Here is a 16,422-nt window from a genome sequence, read left to right on the forward strand (position 1 = left end):
TATGGTGATGTCATCCAAGCAGTGGGTCAAAGTTGGCTTCAACCCTCGTCTGCATATGAAAAGAGAAAAGGGGCGTGCAGGGCATGGTGGCCTTTTGCAGCACTTGGCTGACCCCTAGTTTGCATTAAACACCTCCACCCTCCTTCGGTGTGGGGCTCATGTTGGCTATGCCCCAGCCCCTGAAGCATTCAAGCTGATTTCTTGCAGCAGCTGGGCACTGTAACAGCTCCAGAGCTGCTCTGTAAGGCAAGTAAAAGGGTGTGGGCCCTGCAGCACTACCTGTAGTTCGCATTGTGCGTTGGAAGGCACAAAGTAAGCAGAAAGGAGGAGAAGTCAGGATAGTGCGCAAGGGCATAGAAGGGAGCGGCTCAAGAAAAGAGAAGTGGAAACAGACAGCAAACTAGGCAGGAGAGAGACCTGAGACAAAGAGATCTGAATTATACGAGACCTGACCAGGGGAAACACAAATTATGCAGTCAAGTTTCCCACATTTGGGGAAATCGCAGGGGCAGCACACCCAGAGTGCAATGGGTGAGCCTTGCCCTGGGAGAAGCACCTTCATGATCATAGTATCTCACCTGGCAGGTAAGTAGGAGTTGGGCTAGAGCTGGGGAGGGTCGCTGCTCGGGCACCCCCCTGTCAAGTGAAGGAGATCCAACTGAGGCAGCACAAGGAAACTCTCGAAAGAAGAACAAGGCTAGAGGAAGATCTGAAACAAAGAAATCTGACTTTTACCAGAGATCAGAGGAAAACACAAACACAGTCCCCCACTACCAACAAATAAAGCAGTCACGTTTCCCACATTTGGGGAAATCACAGGGGTCAGCATACCCAGAATGCAATGAATGAACCTCACCCTGGGAGAGTAATCTTCATGACCATGGTATCTCCTATGCAAAATAAGTATGATTTGGGATAGGGCTGGGGAGGGCCGCTGCTCATGCACATCTCTGTCAAGTAAAGGAGATTCAACTGAGGCAGCACAAGGGAACTCTCATCTGGGGACAACAACTGCAGGGAGAACACATATTTTCAGATGAACATGGGAGGGCAGAAGGCTGCCTAATACTGAAGCACCCCCAAACAACAAACCAAATGCAACAACTAGTGCAAGCATTCCTGGGGGAAGTTCTGCAGAAGACGGATTTGCATACGGTGATGTCATCCAAGCAGTGGGTCAAAGTTGGCTTCAACCCTCATCTGCATATGAAAAGAGAAAAGGGGCGTGCAGGGCATGGCGGCCTTTTGCGGTGCTTGGATGACCCCTAGTTCGCATTAAACACCCCACCCTCCTTTGGTGTGGGGCTCATGTTGGCCATGCCCCATCCCCTGAAGCATTCAAGCTGATTTCTTGCAGCAGCTGGGCACTGTAACAGCTCCAGAGCAGCTCTGAACGGCAAGTAAAAGGGTGTGGGCCCTGCAGCACTACCTGTAGTTTGCATTGTGCATTGGAAGGCACAAAGTAAGCAGACGGGAGAAGTCAGGATAGTGCGCAAGGGCATAGAAGGGAGCGGCTCAAGAAAAGAGAAGTTGAAACAGACAGCAAACTAGGCTGGAGAGAGACCTGAGACAAAGAGATCTGAATTATACGAGAGCCGACCAGGGGAAACACAAATTATGCAGTCAAGTTTCCCACATTTGGGGAAATCGCAGGAGCAGCACACCCAGAGTGCAATGGGTGAGCCTTGCCCTGGGAGAAGCACCTACATGATCATAGTATCTCACCTGCCAGGTAAGTAGAAGTTGGGCTAGAGCTGGGGAGGGTCGCTGCTCGGGTACCCCCCTGTCAAGTGAAGGAGATCCAACTGAGGCAGCACAAGGGAACTCTCGAAAGAAGAACAAGGCTAAAGGAAGATCTGAGACAAAGAAATCTGACTTTTACCAGAGCTGACCAGAGGAAAGCACAAACACAGTCCCCCACTACCACAAATAAAGCAGTCGAGTTTCCCACATTTGGGGAAATCACAGGGGTCAGCATACCCAGAATGCAATGAATGAACCTCACCGTGGGAGAACAATCTTCATGACCATGGTATCTCCTATGCAAAATAAGTATGATTTGGGATAGGGCTGGGGAGGGCCGCTGCTCAGGCACATCTCTGTCAAGTAAAGGAGATTCAACTGAGGCAGCACAAGGGAACTCTCATCTGGGGACAACAACTGCAGGGAGAACACATATTTTCAGATGAACATGGGAGGGCAGAAGGCTGCCTAATACTGAAGCACCCCCAAACAACAAACCAAATGCATCAACTAGTGCAAGCATTCCTGGGGGAAGGCCTGCAGCAGATGGATTTGCATACGGTGATGTCATCCAAGCAGTGGGTCAAAGTTGGCTTCAACCCTCGTCTGCATATGAAAAGAGAAAAGGGGCGTGCAGGGCATGGCGGCCTTTTGCGGCGCTTGGATGACCCCTAGTTCGCATTAAACACCTCCACCCTCCTTCGGTGTGGGGCTCATGTTGGCTATGCCCCAGCCCCTGAAGCATTCAAGCTGATTTCTTGCAGCAGCTGGGCACTGTAACAGCTCCAGAGCTGCTCTGTACGGCAAGTAAAAGGGTGTGGGCCCTGCAGCACTACCTGTAGTTTGCATTGTGCATTGGAAGGCACAAAGTAAGCAGACAGGAGGAGAAGTCAGGATAGTGCACAAGGGTATAAAAGGGAGGGGCTCATGAAAAAAGAAGTGGAAACAGACAGCAAACTAGGCTGGAGAGAGACCTGAGACAAAGAGATCTGAATTATACGAGAGCCGACCAGGGGAAACACAAATTATGCAGTCAAGCTTCCCACATTTGGGGAAATCAGAGTGCAATGGGTGAGCCTTGCCCTGGGAGAAGCACCTTCATGATCATAGTATCTCACCTGGCAGGTAAGTAGGAGTTGGGCTAGAGCTGGGGAGGGTCGCTGCTCGGGCACCCCCCTGTCAAGTGAAAGAGATCCAACTGAGGCAGCACAAGGAAACTCTCGAAAGAAGAACAAGGCTAGAGGAAGATCTGAGACAAATAAATCTGACTTTTACCAGAGCTGACCAGAGGAAAGCACAAACACAGTCCCCCACTACCACAAATAATGCAGTCGAGTTTCCCACATTTGGGGAAATCACAGGGGTCAGCATACCCAGAATGCAATGAATGAACCTCACCCTGGGAGAACAATCTTCATGACCATGGTATCTCCTATGCAAAATAAGTATGATTTGGGATAGGGCTGGGGAGGGCCGCTGCTCAGGCATATCTCTGTCAAGTAAAGGAGATTCAACTGAGGCAGCACAAGGGAACTCTCATCTGGGGACAACAACTGCAGGGAGAACACATATTTTCAGATGAACATGGGAGGGCAGAAGGCTGCCTAATACTGAAGCACCCCCAAACAACAAACCAAATGCAACAACTAGTGCAAGCATTCCTGGGGGAAGGCCTGCAGCAGATGGATTTGCATACAGTGATGTCATCCAAGCAGTGGGTCAAAGTTGGCTTCATCCCTCGTCTGCATATGAAAAGAGAAAAGGGGCGTGCAGGGCATGGCGGCCTTTTGCGGTGCTTGGATGACCCCTAGTTCACATTAAACACCTCCACCCTCCTTCGGTGTGGGGCTCATGTTGGCTGTGCCCCAGCCCCTGAAGCATTCAAGCTGATTTCTTGCAGTAGCTGGGCACTGTAACAGCTCCAGAGCTGCTCTGTACGGCAAGTAAAAGGGTGTGGGCCCTACAGCACTACCTGTAGTTTGCATTGTGCATTGGAAGGCACAAAGTAAGCAGACAGGAGGAGAACTCAGGATAGTGCACAAGGGTATAAAAGGGAGGGGCTCATGAAAAAAGAAGTGGAAACAGACAGCAAACTAGGCTGGAGAGAGACCTGAGACAAAGAGATCTGAATTATACGAGAGCCGACCAGGGGAAACACAAATTATGCAGTCAAGCTTCCCACATTTGGGGAAATCGCAGGGGCACCACACCCAGAGTGCAATGGGTGAGCCTTGCCCTGGGAGAAGATCCTTCATGATCATAGTATCTCACCTGGCAAGTAAGTAGGAGTTGGGCTAGAGCTGGGGAGGGTCGCTGCTCGGGCACCCCCCTGTCAAGTTAAAGAGATCCAACTGAGGCAGCACAAGGGAACTCTCGAAAGAAGAACAAGGCTAGAGGAAGATCTGAGACAAAGAAATCTGACTTTTACCAGAGCTGTCCAGAGGAAAGCACAAACACAGTCCCCCACTACCACAAATAATGCAGTCGAGTTTCCCACATTGGGGAAATCACAGGGGTCAGCATACCCAGAATGCAATGAATGAACCTCACCCTGGGAGAACAATCTTCATGACCATGGTATCGCCTATGCAAAATAAGTATGATTTGGGATAGGGTTGGGGAGGGCCGCTGCTCAGGCACATCTCTGTCAAGTAAAGGAGATTCAACTGAGGCAGCACAAGGGAACTCTCATCTGGGGACAACAACTGCAGGGAGAACACATATTTTCAGATAAACATGGGAGGGCAGAAGGCTGCCTAATACTGAAGCACCCCCAAACAACAAACCAAATGCAACAACTAGTACAAGCATTCCTTGGGGAAGGCCTGCAGCAGATGGATTTGCATATAGTGATGTCATCCAAGCAGTGGGTCAAAGTTGGCTTCAACCCTCGTCTGCATATGAAAAGAGAAAAGGGGCGTGCAGGGCATGGCGGCCTTTTGCGGCGCTTGGATGACCCCTAGTTCGCATTAAACACCTCCACCCTCCTTCGGTGTGGGGCTCATGTTGGCTATGCCCCAGCCCCTGAAGCATTCAAGCTGATTTCTTGCAGCAGCTGGGCACTGTAACAGCTCCAGAGCTGCTCTGAACGGCAAGTAAAAGGGTGTGGGCCCTGCAGCACTACCTGTAGTTTGCATTGTGCATTGGAAGGCACAAAGTAAGCAGACGGGAGAAGTCAGGATAGTGCGCAAGGGCATAGAAGGGAGCGGCTCAAGAAAAGAGAAGTTGAAACAGACAGCAAACTAGGCTGGAGAGAGACCTGAGACAAAGAGATCTGAATTATACGAGAGCCGACCAGGGGAAACACAAATTATGCAGTCAAGTTTCCCACATTTGGGGAAATCGCAGGAGCAGCACACCCAGAGTGCAATGGGTGAGCCTTGCCCTGGGAGAAGCACCTACATGATCATAGTATCTCACCTGCCAGGTAAGTAGAAGTTGGGCTAGAGCTGGGGAGGGTCGCTGCTCGGGTACCCCCCTGTCAAGTGAAGGAGATTCAACTGAGGCAGCACAAGGGAACTCTCGAAATAAGAACAAGGCTAGAGGAAGATCTGAGACAAATAAATCTGACTTTTACCAGAGCTGACCAGAGGAAAGCACAAACACAGTCCCCCACTACCACAAATAATGCAGTCGAGTTTCCCACATTTGGGGAAATCACAGGGGTCAGCATACCCAGAATGCAATGAATGAACCTCACCCTGGGAGAACAATCTTCATGACCATGGTATCTCCTATGCAAAATAAGTATGATTTGGGATAGGGCTGGGGAGGGCCGCTGCTCAGGCACATCTCTGTCAAGTAAAGGAGATTCAACTGAGGCAGCACAAGGGAACTCTCATCTGGGGACAACAACTGCAGGGAGAACACATATTTTCAGATGAACATGGGAGGGCAGAAGGCTGCCTAATAATGAAGCACCCCCAAACAACAAACCAAATGCAACAACTAGTGCAAGCATTCCTGGGGGAAGGCCTGCAGCAGATGGATTTGCATACGGTGATGTCATCCAAGCAGTGGGTCAAAGTTGGCTTCAACCCTCGTCTGCATATGAAAAGAGAAAAGGGGCGTGCAGGGCATAGCGGCCTTTTGCGGCGCTTGGATGACCCCTAGTTCGCATTAAACACCTCCACCCTCCTTCGGTGTGGGGCTCATGTTGGCTATGCCCCAGCCCCTGAAGCATTCAAGCTGATTTCTTGCAGCAGCTGGGCACTGTAACAGCTCCAGAGCTGCTCTGTACGGCAAGTAAAAGGGTGTGGGCCCTGCAGCACTACCTGTAGTTTGCATTGTGCATTGGAAGGCACAAAATAAGCAGACAAGAGGAGAAGTCAGGATAGTGCACAAGGGTATAAAAGGGAGGGGCTCATGAAAAAAGAAGTGGAAACAGACAGCAAACTAGGCTGGAGAGAGACCTGAGACAAAGAGATCTGAATTATACGAGAGCCGACCAGGGGAAACACAAATTATGCAGTCAAGCTTCCCACATTTGGGGAAATCGCAGGAGCACCACACCCAGAGTGCAATGGGTGAGCCTTGCCCTGGGAGAAGCACCTTCATGATCATAGTATCTCACCTGGCAGGTAAGTAGGAGTTGGGCTAGAGCTGGGGAGGGTCGCTACTCGGGCACCCCCCTGTCAAGTGAAAGAGATCCAACTTAGGCAGCACAAGGGAACTCTCGAAAGAAGAACAAGGCTAGAGGAAGATCTGAGACAAATAAATCTGACTTTTACCAGAGCTGACTAGAGGAAAGCACAAACACAGTCCCCCACTACCACAAATAATGCAGTCGAGTTTCCCACATTTGGGGAAATCACAGGGGTCAGCATACCCAGAATGCAATGAATGAACCTCACCCTGGGAGAACAATCTTCATGACCATGGTATCGCCTATGCAAAATAAGTATGATTTGGGATAGGGCTGGGGAGGGCCGCTGCTCAGGCACATCTCTGTCAAGTAAAGGAGATTCAGCTGAGGCAGCACAAGGGAACTCTCATCTGGGGACAACAACTGCAGGGAGAACACATATTTTCAGATAAAAATCTTGGTCATGCTCTGGTTTCTCTTCAGAACGAACAAATCTTTCGCCTCTTACTAAAGATTTCCGTGGAGAGGAGCAAAACCGAGTTTTATCTCAATTTTTGCATGCCCCATCTTTTTGGGGTTTCTTTTACCGGTTTAAAGATAGAATGAATGTGCTTTAATGTAAGCTCATTTGCATAGAAATGACAGTAAATGTTTATTTATGTTCAAACAGAACTTTCTTGACCATGCTACTTGCTTTAAAGATCTGGGAGCACATGGAATACAGTACAAACCATGCTTATAGCAAGGAGAAGCCAGGTGAGAAATCTGCTTTCTTTCAAATTGGGCGCTCACTTTGATCTGAATGAGGACTGCTGGCACAGCACTCAGGCGACAGGTGGAATCTTGGTCATGCTCTGGTTTCTCTTCAGAATGAACAAATCTTTCGCCTTTTATTAAAGATTATCCGTGGAGAGGAGCAAAACTGAGTTTTATCTCAATTTTTGCATGCCCCATATTATTGGGGTTTCTTTTATCAGTTTAAAGACAGAACGAGTGTGCTTTCTTGTTAGCTTTAATGTAAGTTTATTTGCATAACAATGACAATAAATGTCTGTTTCTTTTCAAGCAGAACTTTCTTGACCATACTAATTGCTTGAAAGATCTGGGAGCACATGGAAAAGAGTACAAACCATGTTTATAGCAAGGGGAAGCCTGGTGAGAAATCTGCTTTCTTTCTTTCAAATTGGGTGCTCACTTTGAGCTGAATGAGGACTGCTGGCATGGCACTCAGGCGACAGGTGGAATCTTGGTCATGCTCTGGTTTCTCTTCAGAACGAACAAATCTTTCGCCTTTTACTAAAGATTTCCGTGGAGAGGAGCAAAACTGAGATTTATCTCAATTTTTGCATGCCCCATATCATACCTCCCAACTGTCCCGATTTTCGCGGGACAGTCCCGTTTTTTGGGGACTGTCCCGCTGTCCCACCTGCGGGCCGCAGTGTCCCGCGGTGGGGAGGACAGTTGGGAGGCTCTGTCTGTCGCTGCCCTGCTTAGCAGAGCAGCGGTGAATAGTCGCTGTGCGCACAGCGTCTATTCACTGAAGTCAGAGGGAGAGGTGGCATGCCAGCGGCTCACAGAGCGCTGGGCATGCCCCCTCAGTGCCGAAAACGGGGGCGTGACTCGCGATCGCGGGTCCTCCCGCGAAGCCATGCCCCTTTTTACTTAGGCCACGCCCTTTTTGGGAGCGCGTGCGACTTCGCCGCGCGTGTGTCCCTCTTTGCGAGCCGACAAAGTTGGGAGGTATGCCCATATTATTGGGGTTTCTTTTATCAGTTTAAAGACAGAACGAGTGTGCTTTCTGGTTAGCTTTAATGTAAGTTTATTTGCATAACAATGACAGTAAATGTTTGTTTCTTTTCAAACAGAACTTTCTTGACCATGCTACTTGCTTGAAAGATCTGGGAGCACATGGAAAACAGTACAAACCATGCAGTATCACAAGAGCCTTTATTTGATCTTTCATGAAGATAGAGCAGAATTGAGGACACGTCAACAATTTCTGCCGAAGGTGGTTCATCTTTCCACATGGTGCCTTTGGCCACTGACACCTTCGTTGAGTCAAAGTCTCTGGCTGTGGTCAGAACTTTGAAAATTTATGTCACCAGAACGGTTCAGATTAGGAAAACAGAGGCTCTGTTTGTCCTGTATGCTCCCAACAGGATTGGGTGTCCTGCTTCCATGTAGACCATTATGCGCTGGATCTGTGGTAAGATTCAGCATGCTCATTCCATGGCAGGATTGCCGTTACTGAATTAGGTGAAGACCCATTCTACTAGAAAGGTGGGTTCATCCTGGGCAGCTGGTCGGGGAGTCTCGGCATTGCAACTTTGCCGAGCAGCTATTTAGTAAACACTTTTGCTAAGTTTTACAAGTTTGATACCTTGGCCGATGATAACTTCAAGTTGGGTCATTCGGTGCTGCAGAGTCGTACGCACTCTTCCACCCGTTCAAGAGCTTTGGTATAACCCCATGGTTCTTAATGTGACCCCAGCATCCTCTAGGTCGTATGAGAAAATAGGATTTTAATACCTACCGGTAAATCCTTTTCTCTTAGTCTGTAGAGGATGCTGGGCACCCGTCCCAGTCCATACTGTGTCTGCAGTTATTACTTGTGGTTATACACATGTTGTGTTATGGTTCTGGTCAGCTTTTTGCTGCAATTATTCATGCCGTTGGCTTGTGTTCTGTTGAATGCCACGTTCTGCGGCATGCTTAAGGTGTGAGCTGGTAAGATGCTCACCTTAGTTTAACAATAAATCCTTTCCTCGAAATGTCCGTCTCCATGGGCACAGTTCCTATAACTGGAGTCTGGAGGAGGGGCATAGAGGGAGGAGCCAGTTCACACCCTTTGATAGTCTTAAAGTGCCCATGTCTCTTGCGGATCCCGTCTATACCCCATGGTTCTTAATGTGACCCCAGCATCCTCTACGGACTAAGAGAAAAGGATGCCCTTGCGCACTATCCTGACTTCTCCTCCCGTCTGCTTACTTTGTGCCTTCCAACGCACAATGCAAACTACAGGTGGTGCTGCAGGGCCCACACCCTTTTACTTGCCTTACAGAACAGCTCTGGAGCTGTTACAGTGCCCAGCTGCTGCAAGAAATCAGCTTGAATGCTTCAGGGGATGGGGCATGGCCAACATGAGCCCCACACCAAAGGAGGGTGGGGGTGTTTAATGAGAACTAGGGGTCATCCAAGCACTGCAAAAGGCCGCCATGCCCTGCACGCCCCTTTTCTCTTTTCATATGCAGATGAGGGTTCCAGCCAACTTTGGCCCACTGCTTGAATAACATCACTGTATGCAAATCCGTCTGCTGCAGACCTTCCCCCAGGAAGGCTTGTACTAGATGTTGCATATGGTTTGATATTTGATGGTGCTTCAGTATTAGGCAGCCTTCCGCCCTCCCATGTTCATCTGAAAAGATGTGGTCTCCCTGCAGTTGTTGTCCCCAGACGAGAGTTCCCTTGTGCTTCCTCAGTTGAATCTCCTTAACTTGACGGGGGAGGGGCTGCCCGAGCAGCCACCCTCCCCAGCCCTATCCCAACTCATACTTATTTTGCATATGAGATCTCTTGATCATGAAGATTGTTCTCACAGGGTGAGGTTCATCCATTATATTTTAAAATAGGAAGGTACAAATTACATATTTGAATTGCATTTATGTGCTGGATTCAAATGTCCCCCCCCCCCCTTCCTTTCTCAATTGTGCCCGTCAGCAGCTATTCTAAGGTTGCTGCCAATGGGTGTGACACATTAATTTCTTCTGTGGGGTACACTGGACTCCACAAGGATTCACATTGGGGTGTAGAGTAGGATCTTGATCTGAGGCACCAACCGGCTCAAAGCTTTTGACTGTTCCCAAGATGCTCAGTGCATTCTCCTCTATAACCCCGCTTCCATGAACAGGGAACTCAGTTTGTAGTTGGTGCCTTCAGTAGCAGGCCACTTAACAGGGGCCTGCCTCAGGCAGCCTATTCTTAGCTATAAATTTTGACAAGAAAAGAAGAACTTGTTTTATGAGAATCTACAAGGGCTGCAGCAGGCTAGGTCTAATAGACATCTTTACTGCAGCTTCATCACTCCCAGCGGCGCTGTATACTCCCGTGCCCTGGTTGCTGGGTCACTGCAGCGGAGGGTCCGGTTTCATCCTAAGGTCAGTCACACACACACCACCCTTCCGGATCACGAGGCCGCTGATAAAGGGGAGCGTGGCCGTAGGGGGTGGACCGTGTGCGCACTGGCGTGGACACTGATTACTGGGCAGCCGCTCCACTAGCCACCAGGTACAGTTAAGGAGCACAGGTCTGGGGGTTTTTCTCCTATATTAACCCAATTTTGTACTGCCCGCAGCGCATTGTGATAGGTAATAGGGCCTGATTCAGGTTGGATTGCAATCACAATAAGCGATCCAACTGCAAAAATTGCTAAGAGCATACGCATGTGCCTGCATTTTCTGCGGCACCCCGCAGAGAATGCGATCGCCTCTGCCTGTCAATCGGGGCAGGGGGGGATAGGTGGGTCAGCAACACTCCATTTCCAAGTCAGGGATGGAGCGGTGCAGGGGCAAGGCTTCAAAATGGGGTCTGCAACGGAGTAGACACAGGGGGCGTGGTCACAGCGGCTGTATGACATCACATTCAGCCGCTGTGATCACAAAAATGGTGGCGGCTTCCTGCGCGCACATACAGTCTGCACCAGCAGGAGGCTACACCATTTTTTATGATCACGCTGAACTGCAGTGCGACTGCAATTACAGCATGGTCAAGAAGGGAGGCGTCATGCTGGGTGGCCATGCCCTTTCACTGTGCAGGAGCCAGCACCGCTCACACACTAGTCCCCGGGTGCAGCCCCCAACCCCCGGGACACCCGGAGCAACAAAATGTAGATTCAGGCCACCAGGCCACGCCCCTACCTATGAAACCATGCCTCCTTTTTACCATTGCGCTGCTTATCTGCGCGCACTGCATTACAATCTCCCTCGCCACCTCTCTGGGTGTCACCAGTGATAGTGACACCTCTGCCATGCTTGTAGCAGCTGGTCCTAAGATCTACGCCTCAAGCCCTGAGTGTTTGCCCTTGTGACTTGTTGATCATCATAGCGAAGCAGATGCTTACAGAAAACTGCAGGGGCTTAGATTGAAAATAAAAAAATTGATTGGTATAAGGTAGAGAGGAGCGGGTTCGGTTCTCCGAGAACCGAATTCCCCACGAACTCCACGTTGTTTACACTGGTCCGAGGCAGGCTCGGTTGTTCCCGCCTGACTCGCAAAACCTGAACAAGGGAAAATGTCATCATCCCGCTGTCGGATTCTCGCGAGATTCGGATTCCATATAAAGAGCTGCGCGTTGCCGCCATTTTTACTCGTGCATTGAAGAGAGAGCGGAATGGACGTGGCTATGTTCTCTCAGTGGAAATCTCAATATCAGTGCTCAGTATCAGTGGTTACTTATTGCTGCTCAGTAATACTAGTAGTGTGTCTCTCCTGCTCAGTGTCAGTTCTCAGTAGTATCCTCATCAGTGCTCAGTATCACTGCTCATTGTCTTGTGCTGCATTGTGGTGCTCAGCATACTACAGTACATTACTAATAGTCCAGTGCTGCATCTTGCTGCTCAGTGTCAGTTCTAGTATCCTCATCAGTGCTCACTATCACTGTTCATTGCATTTTGGTTTTCTGTATACTACAGTAACATAGTAATATAGTAACATATAGTAACATAGTTTTTGAGGTTGAATAGAGGCAAATTGCCCATCGTGTTCAACCTGTTTTAAGTTGTGATGATTCTACATACTTGCTGAATAATGTTTTATGACTAGTTAGCTACTATAACTCATGTTACCCCCGGATTAACCATGTTGATATTTTAAGTATTATAACCTTAGATAGCTTTTTCATTCAGAAATGTATCCATTCCTTTTTTAAATCCAATTACAGAGTCCGCCATTACCACCTTCCCTGGCAGGGAATTCCACATCCTGATTGCCCTAACAGTGAAGATCATAGTATCTCACCTGGCAGGTAAGTAGGAGTTGGGCTAGAGCTGTGGAGGATTGCTGCTCGGGCACCCCCTGTCAAGTGAAGGAGATCCAACTGAGGCAGCACAAGGGAACTCTCGAAAGAAGAACAAGGCTAGAGGAAGATCTGAGACAAAGAAATCTGACTTTTACCAGAGCTGACCAGAGGAAAGCACAAACACAGTCCCCCACTACCACAAATAATGCAGTCGAGTTTCCCACATTGGGGAAATCACAGGGGTCAGCATACCCAGAATGCAATGAATGAACCTCACCCTGGGAGAACAATCTTCATGACCATGGTATCTCCTATGCAAAATAAGTATGATTTGGGATAGGGCTGGGGAGGGCCGCTGCTCAGGCACATCTCTGTCAAGTAAAGGAGATTCAACTGAGGCAGCACAAGGGAACTCTCATCTGGGGACAACAACTGCAGGGAGAACACATATTTTCAGATGAAAATCTTGGTCATGCTCTGGCTTCTCTTCAGAACGAACAAATCTTTCGCCTTTTACTAAAGATTTCCGTGGAGAGGAGCAAAACTGAGTTTTACCTCAATTTTTGCATGCCCCATCTTTTTGGATTTTCTTTTATCGGTTTAAAGATAGAATGAGTGTGCTTTAATGAAAGCTCATTTGCATAGAAATTACAGTAAATGTTTGTTTCTTTTCAAACAGAACTTTCTTGACCATGCTACTTGCTTGAAAGATCTGGGAGCACATGGAATACAGTACAAACCATGCTTATAGCAAGGAGAAGCCAGGTGAGAAATCTGCTTTCTTTCAAATTGGGCGCTCACTTTGATCTGAATGAGGACTGCTGGCATGGCACTCAGGCGACAGGTGGAATCTTGGTCATGCTCTGGTTTCTCTTCAGAATGAACAAATCTTTCGCCATTTATTAAAGATTTCCGTGGAGAGGAGCAAAACTGAGTTTTATCTCAATTTTTGCATGCCCCATATTATTGGGGTTTCTTTTATCAGTTTAAGGACAGAATGAGTGTGCTTTCTTGTTGGCTTTAATGTAAGTTTATTTGTATAACAATGACAGTAAATGTCTATTTCTTTTCAAACAGAACTTTCTTGACCATGCTACTTGCTTGAAAGATCTGGGAGCACATGGAAAAGAGTACAAACCATGCTTATAGCAAGGGGAAGCCTGGTGAGAAATCTGCTTTCTTTCTTTCAAATTGGGTGCTCACTTTGAGCTGAATGAGGACTGCTGGCATGGCACTCAGGCGACAGGTGGAATCTTGGTCATGCTCTGGTTTCTCTTCAGAACGAACAAATCTTTCGCCTTTTACTAAAGATTTCCGTGGAGAGGAGCAAAACTGAGTTTTATCTCAAATTTTGCATTCCCCATCTTATTGGGGTTTTATTTTATCTGTTTAAAGATAGAACGAGTGTGCTTTAATGTAAGCTCATTTGCATAGAAATGACAGTAAATGTTTGTTTCTTTTCAAACAGAACTTTCTTGACTATACTAATTGCTTGAAAGATCTGGGAACACATGGAAAAGAGTACAAACCATGTTTATAGCTAGGGGAAGCCTGGTGAGAAATCTGCTATCTTTCTTTCAAATTGGGTGCTCACTTTGAGCTCAATGAGAACTGCTGGCATGGCACTCAGGCGACAGGTGGAATCTTGGTCATGCTCTGGTTTCTCTTCAGAACTAACAAATATTTCGCCTTTTATTAAAGATTTCCGTGGAGAGGAGCAAAACTGAGTTTTATCTCAATTTTTGCATGCCCCATATTATTGGGGTTTCTTTTATCAGTTTAAAGACAGAACGAGTGTGCTTTCTTGTTAGCTTTAATGTAAGTTGCCATAGATGCAGTGAAACACACGTGTAGGGCACGGCGTGTCCGCGTGTATTTGACTCATGTGAAATGTTATAAAACAAAAATATATGATTATGATGTTAGCTGTTAGTCTCCACTAATAGGGAATAGAAGCTGAGCTATAAGAAAGGAATACACTAGATATGATGTCACTTAGCAGATACAATGTCTAAAGTGCATACAGATAGCTACTAATAACTCTTGATAAGAAAGTATATCAGTGTGGGTATATTTATATGATGGGATATTGGGACTAGTGAATATATATCACTCCTGCTGTCCAGATTGGCAATAACCAGACAATTATGATAAGAGTAGAGATGTCACATGGGCTGCTATAGATATTAATTTAATGCTGTATGTGTCATTTGTTACAAATGGATACATTTTCTATGAGTCAGCCTAGCAGCTGCATGTTCTAACAGAACACTATCCTCACACAGAATCTGCTAACCTTGAGATAACTAAATGACAGTGTGTAACAGTCTCTTTACTATAAGACTGTTACAAAGTAATATATATATTTGAAGTCAGTCTAGCAGCTGTGTGTTCCAGCAGTTTATAAGACAAAGAAAATCTCCTATTGTGGAATCTAGACACATGGGACTGCTGGCCTGTGTCATACTATTTCTATGTAATACCAGTAACATGTATATAACTGTTACATAATTGTTACAAATGGATAAATCTTTGAGTCAGCCTAGCAGCTGCATGTCCTAACAGGACACCATAAATCCTTTACAGTGTAACAAATTGATTGGTAACACTTAAAGGCTGGAGAGCAGTTATATGCCTTACTAGCATACTCAATATACCACATTATTACACCAGTTACCACGATTATTGACAGCGCATTTGATATATTATATTACCCTCACACTGAGTCTGTTTACCTTTAGATAACTAAGTGACCGAATATGTAACAGTTTCTCTATCATAAGACTGTTACAAAGTGAGATAGATATATTTGGAAGTCAGTCAAACAGCTGTGTGTTTCAGCGGTTTATAAGAAAATTCCTCATTGTGGAATCTGGACCACTAAGGGTTATTATATATATAGCACATGGAATTGCCACATCTCCCTATATGATAATTTCATTACACTGTAACATAATAAGAATTAACTCTTTAACAGTGTAAATAGAGAGTAATGAATCTCTGACACATGGAATATATTATTTCTTAGATGAATTGGATAAACCATTATGACAGACACTTTGCTTCCTAATAAGAATTGAGGTGGCTATACCTCTAAGGAAAGCATTATTGCCTACGCCTAGATCAGATTAAATAAGATCTGGCTGAATATATGAAGGAAGGTTGCTATTTATATGAGAATTGGAATTGCTATATTCCTTAAGGCAACCCCACCGATTGATATATGTTGTCAATTAAGTATATCTGAACGGCTATATCTGGACCAGATTTAATAAGATCTGGCTGATTATATGAAGGAGGGCTGCTATTTATATTGGAATTGCCATATTCCTTAAGGCAACCGCACCTGTTGGTATATCTCGCCAATTAACTATATCTAAACAGCTAAATTAAAGCTATTCATCATTTTTTTAGTTTGGATATTAATAAATATGATCTTTCCATGATGCATAGAGATTTCCCTATCAAGTGATTCCTTATCCGATATAGAAAGCTATCCCCCTGTGGTATTGAATTTAGGAATATAGTCTTAGGGGACACAGAGAAATAAGTGATCCCCATCTACCTAAGCACCCCACAAATTGGAGGTTAGCTTACCGGTTATACTCAATCACCCCCACAAATTCGCCAATGGGGATGGCTTCCCGGGAGGTAACCCCTATTGAGTGAAGGGAGTATATAGGATACGACCCAGTGGTACCTGACGACATAGATACTAACAGCTATTTAATAACATTACGCTAGAAAGTGATTATTAGCAACATATATATCTATATAAACAACCCCGCCAGGGTTGTGCCTTCAAAAATAATCACACACGGACACGCTTTTTAAACCTTTTTTTCACATCTCTTTATTCTTCTTATGCACATGTATGTTAGTTCTGTGATTTTAACCTTTATGTTTCACTGCAGTTTGGGATAATAATATTAATATTTATCCAATTTTAATACATACTTAATAAAGGTTATATTTTATGATTCATTCATTCTGTCCAGTGCGTCAACAGTGCAGATTTCTTCTTGTTTTTTCTCCCAAATTCTATAACAATGACAGTAAATGTTGTTTCTTTTCAAACAGA

The 16,422-nt window shown here is 46.3% G+C and overlaps 19 non-coding genes across 19 annotated transcripts; 7 read left to right on the forward strand and 12 right to left on the reverse strand.

The window, feature by feature from the left end:
* Positions 1–430: 430 nt before the first annotated feature.
* Positions 431–593, reverse strand: LOC135029549 (U1 spliceosomal RNA). The gene has a single exon (XR_010225673.1). It is a non-coding gene; the product is annotated as a U1 spliceosomal RNA (small nuclear RNA).
* Positions 594–742: 149 nt separating this feature from the next.
* On the reverse strand, positions 743–907 carry LOC135029578 (U1 spliceosomal RNA). The gene has a single exon (XR_010225696.1). It is a non-coding gene; the product is annotated as a U1 spliceosomal RNA (small nuclear RNA).
* A 670-nt stretch (positions 908–1,577) lies between these two features.
* On the reverse strand, positions 1,578–1,740 carry LOC135029531 (U1 spliceosomal RNA). Its single transcript, XR_010225657.1, has one exon. It is a non-coding gene; the product is annotated as a U1 spliceosomal RNA (small nuclear RNA).
* A 152-nt stretch (positions 1,741–1,892) lies between these two features.
* Positions 1,893–2,056, reverse strand: LOC135029506 (U1 spliceosomal RNA). The gene has a single exon (XR_010225633.1). It is a non-coding gene; the product is annotated as a U1 spliceosomal RNA (small nuclear RNA).
* A 972-nt stretch (positions 2,057–3,028) lies between these two features.
* Positions 3,029–3,192, reverse strand: LOC135029598 (U1 spliceosomal RNA). The gene has a single exon (XR_010225712.1). It is a non-coding gene; the product is annotated as a U1 spliceosomal RNA (small nuclear RNA).
* Positions 3,193–3,866: 674 nt separating this feature from the next.
* LOC135029627 (U1 spliceosomal RNA) lies at positions 3,867–4,029 on the reverse strand. Its single transcript, XR_010225730.1, has one exon. It is a non-coding gene; the product is annotated as a U1 spliceosomal RNA (small nuclear RNA).
* Positions 4,030–4,181: 152 nt separating this feature from the next.
* Positions 4,182–4,344, reverse strand: LOC135029494 (U1 spliceosomal RNA). Its single transcript, XR_010225621.1, has one exon. It is a non-coding gene; the product is annotated as a U1 spliceosomal RNA (small nuclear RNA).
* A 671-nt stretch (positions 4,345–5,015) lies between these two features.
* On the reverse strand, positions 5,016–5,178 carry LOC135029532 (U1 spliceosomal RNA). Its single transcript, XR_010225658.1, has one exon. It is a non-coding gene; the product is annotated as a U1 spliceosomal RNA (small nuclear RNA).
* Positions 5,179–5,330: 152 nt separating this feature from the next.
* Positions 5,331–5,494, reverse strand: LOC135029611 (U1 spliceosomal RNA). The gene has a single exon (XR_010225720.1). It is a non-coding gene; the product is annotated as a U1 spliceosomal RNA (small nuclear RNA).
* Positions 5,495–6,168: 674 nt separating this feature from the next.
* On the reverse strand, positions 6,169–6,331 carry LOC135029603 (U1 spliceosomal RNA). Its single transcript, XR_010225716.1, has one exon. It is a non-coding gene; the product is annotated as a U1 spliceosomal RNA (small nuclear RNA).
* A 152-nt stretch (positions 6,332–6,483) lies between these two features.
* On the reverse strand, positions 6,484–6,647 carry LOC135029709 (U1 spliceosomal RNA). The gene has a single exon (XR_010225809.1). It is a non-coding gene; the product is annotated as a U1 spliceosomal RNA (small nuclear RNA).
* A 144-nt stretch (positions 6,648–6,791) lies between these two features.
* On the forward strand, positions 6,792–6,907 carry LOC135029657 (U5 spliceosomal RNA). Its single transcript, XR_010225758.1, has one exon. It is a non-coding gene; the product is annotated as a U5 spliceosomal RNA (small nuclear RNA).
* A 270-nt stretch (positions 6,908–7,177) lies between these two features.
* Positions 7,178–7,294, forward strand: LOC135029679 (U5 spliceosomal RNA). The gene has a single exon (XR_010225780.1). It is a non-coding gene; the product is annotated as a U5 spliceosomal RNA (small nuclear RNA).
* Positions 7,295–7,580: 286 nt separating this feature from the next.
* Positions 7,581–7,693, forward strand: LOC135029680 (U5 spliceosomal RNA). The gene has a single exon (XR_010225781.1). It is a non-coding gene; the product is annotated as a U5 spliceosomal RNA (small nuclear RNA).
* A 4,813-nt stretch (positions 7,694–12,506) lies between these two features.
* Positions 12,507–12,669, reverse strand: LOC135029685 (U1 spliceosomal RNA). Its single transcript, XR_010225787.1, has one exon. It is a non-coding gene; the product is annotated as a U1 spliceosomal RNA (small nuclear RNA).
* A 144-nt stretch (positions 12,670–12,813) lies between these two features.
* LOC135029654 (U5 spliceosomal RNA) lies at positions 12,814–12,929 on the forward strand. Its single transcript, XR_010225755.1, has one exon. It is a non-coding gene; the product is annotated as a U5 spliceosomal RNA (small nuclear RNA).
* A 270-nt stretch (positions 12,930–13,199) lies between these two features.
* Positions 13,200–13,315, forward strand: LOC135029668 (U5 spliceosomal RNA). The gene has a single exon (XR_010225769.1). It is a non-coding gene; the product is annotated as a U5 spliceosomal RNA (small nuclear RNA).
* Positions 13,316–13,601: 286 nt separating this feature from the next.
* Positions 13,602–13,717, forward strand: LOC135029647 (U5 spliceosomal RNA). Its single transcript, XR_010225748.1, has one exon. It is a non-coding gene; the product is annotated as a U5 spliceosomal RNA (small nuclear RNA).
* A 275-nt stretch (positions 13,718–13,992) lies between these two features.
* LOC135029671 (U5 spliceosomal RNA) lies at positions 13,993–14,108 on the forward strand. The gene has a single exon (XR_010225772.1). It is a non-coding gene; the product is annotated as a U5 spliceosomal RNA (small nuclear RNA).
* The last annotated feature ends 2,314 nt before the right edge of the window (positions 14,109–16,422 follow it).

Source organism: Pseudophryne corroboree, unplaced genomic scaffold, assembly GCF_028390025.1.
Source record: "Pseudophryne corroboree isolate aPseCor3 unplaced genomic scaffold, aPseCor3.hap2 scaffold_490, whole genome shotgun sequence".
Taxonomy (NCBI): Eukaryota; Metazoa; Chordata; class Amphibia; order Anura; family Myobatrachidae; genus Pseudophryne; species Pseudophryne corroboree.